Here is a 7,500-nt window from a genome sequence, read left to right on the forward strand (position 1 = left end):
TTGAGAAATATATATTTATCTCATGGTGTTGAGCCTTTTTAGAATTTAAAGCATTAGGAAAAGTGCTTAAGTAAATAGCTGTCTGTTCAGTACAGATGATCACTCGCCTAGATAGCCAAAGTAAGTAACAGATGTTGACACTATTTTCCGGCCGCCATATTGGTGCACCACAGATGTGCACCAACATGGCGTTTTCATACTGGACTCTGTAAATTTCCGCGAAACATTTCGACGATTATCTGAAGTTTGAGGAAACGCACGGGCCTAAAACTTGGAGAAGTGTCTTCTTCATTTATCTTCTACAACATCACGAAGTCTTGACTTTTTCCACTGGATGGTTTTCGATTTATTTTTTTATTGCGTGACAGTGAAAACGATCTATAAGTGTCACTCTCACGAGGGAGCGGGTTGTTAATCTAATAAGCCATTTCCGAATTCATGTCTGCCTCCTCTTCAAAGCGAGTCTAAGTGCGAAATTTTTCTCCTGAAAATTAGTTTTCATTCATATGTAAAGTAGACCTAATTACCATCACAAAGACTTCGCACTTAGACTTGCTTTGAAGAGGAAGCAGACAGGAACTCGGAAATGGCCTATTCATAACAATACACAAAAAGCCATCTTGAGGAATTTTTATACATATCTCAAAACGTTTGTTTTAAGAGACAATTTTTGGCATGATTGCTCCACTGTTTTAATTGGATATGGGAAATCTCACAAGCTAGTGCTTTGAGTGCTTTATTCCAAAATTTGTTTTGAGTTGTACCCTTCAAACACTAATTCAGACATTTTATCAATAAAAAGGTATGAAAAATTCAACAATAAATAATTATTATTGATTTTATTACATGTACAAAATGGTCAGTTTGGTAAGGTGGACACTTAGGGATGTTGTCACAGGCTTCCATATAAGTTTGTAAGCCAGGGTGTCAACAAGGAATTCCAGCCGGTCAAATTTGTAGCTCCTACCATAACCATTATGTCGGGTCATGAAGCTGACCTTGTAGGGTTTTTATATGTCCATATTTTGTTTCAGGGCAATGTATTAGGTCTTTGGCAGCTAAAAAGGGCTGGTGGAGGTTGTCTTGAATGGGACGTTTCTAAAAGGTAGGTAACTGTTATTTAAGGAAAGTCTTGTATTTTTAAAAGTACCATGGAAACACTACATACATGTACATTGCACAGAGACCAATGAGATAAATTGTTTTGTGCTCTCTTTCAAAGTGAGACTATGTAAATTTTGTGATGTCTATTAACATAATAAATATTAAAATTTTATCATTGTGTAATACAATTCAGAAGTTTTCATTGGCCCTGCCATCCTGGTATATGAGCTAATATTCCATGCTCTACAAAATGATGGAAAGGGTACATGTCAGCTGAAAATATACAGTTACACAATGAAGTCAGTAGATTTCTCTCTATTTTGGGGACATTTTCAATAAAACAATATTATTGCATTCAGGCTTGTTGGATATGAAATAACCAGTCGAGCATGAAAAACAAAGTTGACCAACATATCCTAATAATGATAATGATAATGATAATAATAATAATAATTTGTGAAGCATAATTTAGCTTGTTATGTGGAGCCAAGCTAATAAGCAAAAGATCATTAGGATAATTTGTCATTTGTTTTGTTTGTTAGTTTGTAAATTTTTACTAAACTGATTGACTCCTGGGAGTTTACTCTGTGTAATGCCAGACGATTTTCTGATCATTTTGTACTTTGCAACCACCGCATAGTCCATACCTTGTCATGGTGGGGTTGCTTGTGTACCTCAATGCCCCAGAGCTAGCCCAATGAGAAATTTAGCATAGGAAAGTGCTGTTTGTTGTTTTTGAGTAGAGGTCAGACTGAAACAGACTACATATATGTAATAGACAGAATACAGCCTTAGGCTGCTAGCTGGATACCAGACCTGAAGTACATTGATCAGTTTCAATGTAATCTTTAAAAGTATCTATAATATTAAATTATTATTGCAAAACAGATTGCATTTTGAATAATTTCTTGTATGTGATAGTCTGTTTTTGACTTTTGTTATCAAAAGGCATAACCAGTCTCTTTAATCATTTTTATTTTACCCTAACAAGTTCTGTCTCTCTCGGGTAGTCAGTCCATTTTTTACTGTTGTTATCTGAAGGCAGAACCAATTTTGTAATAATAATTATTAAATGTACTAATGAGTTCTGTCTCTCTTGGGTAGTCAGTCCAGTTTGGACTGTTGTTATCTGAAGGCAGAACCAATTTTGTAATAATTTTTTTGTGCTAATGAGTTCTGTCTGTCTTGGGTAGTCAGTCCAGTTTTGGACTGTTGTTATCTGAAGGCAGAACCAATTTTGTAATAACTATTATTTTGTACTAATGAGTTCTGTCTCTCTTGGGTGGTCAGTCCAGTTTTGGACGTTTGTTATCTGAAGGCAGAACCAAATTAATGTTGTAATAATAATTATTTTGTGCTAATGAGTTCTGTCTCTCTTGGGTAGTCAGTCCAGTTTGGACTGTTGTTATCTGAAGGCAGAACCAATTTTGTAATAATTATTATTTTGCGCTAACAAGTTCTGTCTCTCTTGGGTAGTCAGTCCAGTTTGGACTGTTTTTGTTATCTGAAGGCAGAACCAATTTTGTAATAATTATTATTTTGTACTAATAAGTTCTGTCTCTCTTGGGTAGTCAGTCCAGTTTTGGACTGTTGTTATCTGAAGGCAGAACCAATTTTGTAATAACTATTATTTTGTACTAATGAGTTCTGAAGGCAGAACCAATGTTGTAATAATAATTATTTTGTGCTAATGAGTTCTGTCTCCCTTGGGTAGTCAGTCCAGTTTGGACTGTTGTTCTCTGAAGGCAGAACCAATTTTGTAATAATTATTATTTTGTACTAATAAGTTCTGTCTCTCTTGGGTAGTCAGTCCAGTTTTGGACTGTTGTTATCTGAAGGCGGAACCAATTTTGTACATACAAAGCATACGAAAATTGAAAGCGAGTTATGCGTATTTGCTACAGTGTTGCAGAATTGTGCGAGCAAGAATTACTCTAAAATCCTCGCGAGAATTGCTGCATGCCACACAAGCTACATGAGGCAAAGTCTCTGGAAAATGTTCCCTGAATGACGTTTTGTGGATTTATGCTTCTCCGTTGTGACTTAAAAGGTGTAAAAAAAAGTAACTGAATATGTCAGAAGCGGACTCTGATGCGATATCTGCGACACCTAAACTTGCGAAATGAGTTCTTGAGTTACACTTAATGATTAGCTAAGGGTGATTTCAAATCACCGTAAGCTCATTTGCATATATTTTTTTGTCTGCCTAAGCTCGTCATGGTAAGATACAAGTTTCTTGCAATAATTCCTTTAGCTCTTAGCTTCATTATTCAGTTTCACCTACACAGGAACATTGCTTATGAATGGCAAAGTGATTTGTTACAACATTCTTCGAAAATGATGTTATGAAATTATATAAATTGATTGATTGACTGGTGTGACTCTTTTCCAGGGCCTTCATGTACTTTTGTCTTCAACCACAAGATGCAGTGCTGAAGGAAATTGAGCATTGAAATTTAATTGGAGGGAATTTCCTGAGATGCAAGAAACAGACAGTGCTGATTGCAAATTGTGATGCAATTGTGAATAATAATTGATGTCTTTGTGTCAAAACTTGGGAGGGTAGAGGTTTCATTGCCATTTTGGATATACCTTGTGAACATTATTAGGTCAAACTGTTTTAGCTGGGTCAAGTAAATTTGTTCCAGACATCAGGTAATTATGGAAGAGTCGAATGCTCTCACATTGAACTGGGTGAATACAAGGGAGAAATATTCACTGCAACAATCAGTGACTTCTCTGTTCATATACTGTAAGTTTTTTGACAAAAATCAAGAAAGGTTTCACTGTCCCTTGGGTCTGAGGAAATTGTGAGTCATCGTTCAGTGGCAAATACATCAAACACAAGTGATATCTTTCTAATAAACACATCTGCATGTGGCAACAATGATTGAAAGATAATTAGTCATAGCATACTAATTTGTAGTATTTTTCATCTGAACTGGCGGGTGGCACACCTCATACAGTTGCATGTAACTTGTGAATTCGGTCTAACCATGCAGTTAATTTGTCATAGTATACTAATTTGTAGTATTTTCCATCTGAACTGGCGGGTGGCGCACCTCATACAGTTCGATGTAATTTGTAACGTAGGTCTAACCATGTAGTTAATTTGTCATATTGTAGTACACTAATTTGTAGTATTTTCCATCTGAACTGGCGGGTGGCACGCCTCATACAGTTCGATGTAATTTGTAAAGTAGTAATTTGTAAAGTAGGTCTAACCATGCAGGTAATTTGTCATAGTATACTAGTTTGTAGTATTTTCCATCTGAACTGGCGGGTGGCACGCCTCATACAGTTCGATGTAATTTGTAAAGTAGGTCTAACCATGTAGTTAATTTGTCATAGTATACTAATTTGAAGTATTTTCCATCTGAACTGGTGGGTGGCGCGCCTCATACGGTTCGATGTAATTTGTAAAGCAGGTCTAACCATGTAGTTAATTTGTCATATTGTAGTACACTAATTTGTAGTATTTTCCATCTGAACTGGCGGGTGGCACGCCTCATACAGTTCCATGTAATTTGTAAAGTAGGTCTAACCATGCAGGTAATTTGTCATAGTATACTAGTTTGTAGTATTTTCCATCTGAACTGGCGGGTGGCACGCCTCATACAGTTCGATGTAATTTGTAAAGTAGGTCTAACCATGCAGGTAATTTGTCATAGCATACTAATTTGTAGTATTTTTCATCTGAACTGGCGGGTGGCACACCTCATACAGTTGGATGTAACTTGTGAATTCGGTCTAACCATGCAGTTAATTTGTCATAGTATACTAATTTGTAGTATTTTCCATCTGAACTGGCGGGTGGCGCACCTCATACAGTTCGATGTAATTTGTAACGTAGGTCTAACCATGTAGTTAATTTGTCATATTGTAGTACACTAATTTGTAGTATTTTCCATCTGAACTGGCGGGTGGCACGCCTCATACAGTTCGATGTAATTTGTAAAGTAGTAATTTGTAAAGTAGGTCTAACCATGCAGGTAATTTGTCATAGTATACTAGTTTGTAGTATTTTCCATCTGAACTGGCGGGTGGCACGCCTCGTACAGTTCGATGTAATTTGTAAAGTAGGTCTAACCATGTAGTTAATTTGTCATAGTATACTAATTTGTAGTATTTTCCATCTGAACTGGCGGGTGGCGCGCCTCATACGGTTCGATGTAATTTGTAAAGTAGGTCTAACCATGTAGTTAATTTGTCATATTGTAGTACACTAATTTGTAGTATTTTCCATCTGAACTGGCGGGTGGCATGCCTCATACAGTTCCATGTAATTTGTAAAGTAGGTCTAACCATGCAGGTAATTTGTCATAGTATACTAGTTTGTAGTATTTTCCATCTGAACTGGCGGGTGGCACGCCTCATACAGTTCGATGTAATTTGTAAAGTAGGTCTAACCATGTAGTTAATTTGTCATAGTATACTAATTTGTAGTATTTTCCATCTGAACTGGCGGGTGGCGCGCCTCATACAGTTCGATGTAACTTTGAAAGTAGGTCTAACCATGCAGGTAATTTGTCATAGTATACTAATTTGTAGTAGTTTCCATCTGAACTGGCGGGTGGCACACCTCATACAGTTGGATGTAACTTGTAAATTCGGTCTAACCATGCAGTTAATTTGTCATAGTATACTAATTTGTAGTATTTTTCATCGGAACTGGCGGGTGGCGCACCTCATACAGTTCGATGTAACTTGTAAATTCGGTCTAACTATGCAGTTAATTTGTCATAGTATACTAATGTGCAGTCGCAATTGTCGTGGCATTAGGGCGTCATATGTAGGAGACAACACATTTAAAATCTTAAGTATAAACTGGTGTTTGGAAGTTGCGAGGCGATTCTCAACGACTATCGATACATTTTTCGTCGAATGGAACAAAAAAAAATTAAAAATGAACGTGTATTCATCGACGAGAGTCATTGCATCGCTAAATGGTCAGCTTAAGTTTCAATAAGATGTATCTTTTAATCCCGGTCTAGTACGTCCCCTACACCTGAAGCCTACCTGATCTTTCATGAGTGAAATCAATTGACTTTCTTGACGATTCGAAACTTTCCCCTACTTGCTAATCTTTCGAATTAGTGTTTCGTTTCTATCAGCACAAATCACGGCACAAGTGTTGGTCCAAAAAATACCACTGGAGATCTACTTTCCAAGCGGCGACTCGGGATTGAAAATAAGCTTTCGTTTTATTTCATCTTTGTTTCTGATACCTTTAGCACAATGTCAACAAATTTTCTCTTTCGATTTCGTAGAAACAAACATGTTCGACTGTTTTCGTCGGATTGCGCCATCAAGTGAAGGAGTTGCGAATGACGTCATCCCCTTTTTGGCGCGAGACACAAATGAAAACCTTGCAAGCGAGACAAGTCGACCTCTCGCGACTTCGTCGCTCGCTCATTTACTTCGCGTACGAAAAATCACGATTCGCTCGCTAAAACATTTTCTCCTGGGATTATCGTGAGGTCGACTTGTGGCAAGTCTAACATCCACGGAATTGTTGTAAATCATCATCTTATTTAGTTCAAATGTCATCCCCAAAAAGAAAAACAATCTACCCTAACACTTCACTCAAGCGTGACTGCGGCAATGGCCGTTCACAGATTGCTTCATGTACGCCCAATTTAAGTGTCTTACGTCACGGTTGTATAGACCACCATATTTTCACATTCTTCCCAGTATTACGTCGACAGCCATACATTTACTAAATATATGTGTGTATAAAGAAGCAATCCAATGTTAACTCTCATTATATCTGAACGAGGCTGCCTCGCCCACTGGTCTAAAAGCCAATCAAAACAGAGCTATGTCAGCATCACGGAAATATGACACTTTTCACACGAAAAACCTCTTCCTAAAAATAAATTTACTCCGGAAAGAGTAGCCTTAACGGATTAGTAGACATACAGGCTCCTTTAATGAGCTCCTGTTGCCATATAGTAAAACTATCTCTACAACTATAGTGCGTCCGAACCTAGAATGTTCCGGTGCTACTTGAGACCCACATTTCCAAAAACATATTGCCTCACTTAACAGGATCCAGAGAAAAGCAATCTAGTAGTGTGCTAATAACTACCACCCTCCAGCCACTGTTACCCAAATGCTTCATGATCCGTAAATTAAAAAGGACTTGATTAATCCTCTTATACCAAATAAGTCCGAGACAAATTGACATTGACGTAAATATCAACTTACAACCCGATACATATTTCGCAGACAACAATTACATATATAAATACCGATACAGTTTTCGCACAATTCACTCGACTGTCACTGCTCTACTTCAGGCTACATACTCTTCAAAGTGTAAAGTTGACCAACGAAAAGTCAATGAAGTCGTCTTTCTCGACTTAAAGAAGGCCTTTGATACAATCAACCACC

At 37.3% G+C, this 7,500-nt stretch overlaps 1 long non-coding RNA gene across 1 annotated transcript in view; it reads left to right on the top strand.

Moving 5' to 3' along the window:
• Positions 1-6,669, top strand: part of LOC138038140 (uncharacterized) — a 12,415-nt gene extending 5,746 nt beyond the window's left edge. Inside the window, exons 2-3 of the long non-coding RNA XR_011130195.1 lie at positions 1,035-1,105; positions 3,497-6,669. This is a non-coding gene — a long non-coding RNA (uncharacterized lncRNA). The remainder of the gene's footprint in view (positions 1-1,034; positions 1,106-3,496) is intronic.
• Positions 6,670-7,500: the final 831 nt, after the last annotated feature.

This window comes from Montipora capricornis, chromosome 2 (genome assembly GCF_036669925.1).
Source record: "Montipora capricornis isolate CH-2021 chromosome 2, ASM3666992v2, whole genome shotgun sequence".
Taxonomy (NCBI): Eukaryota; Metazoa; Cnidaria; class Anthozoa; order Scleractinia; family Acroporidae; genus Montipora; species Montipora capricornis.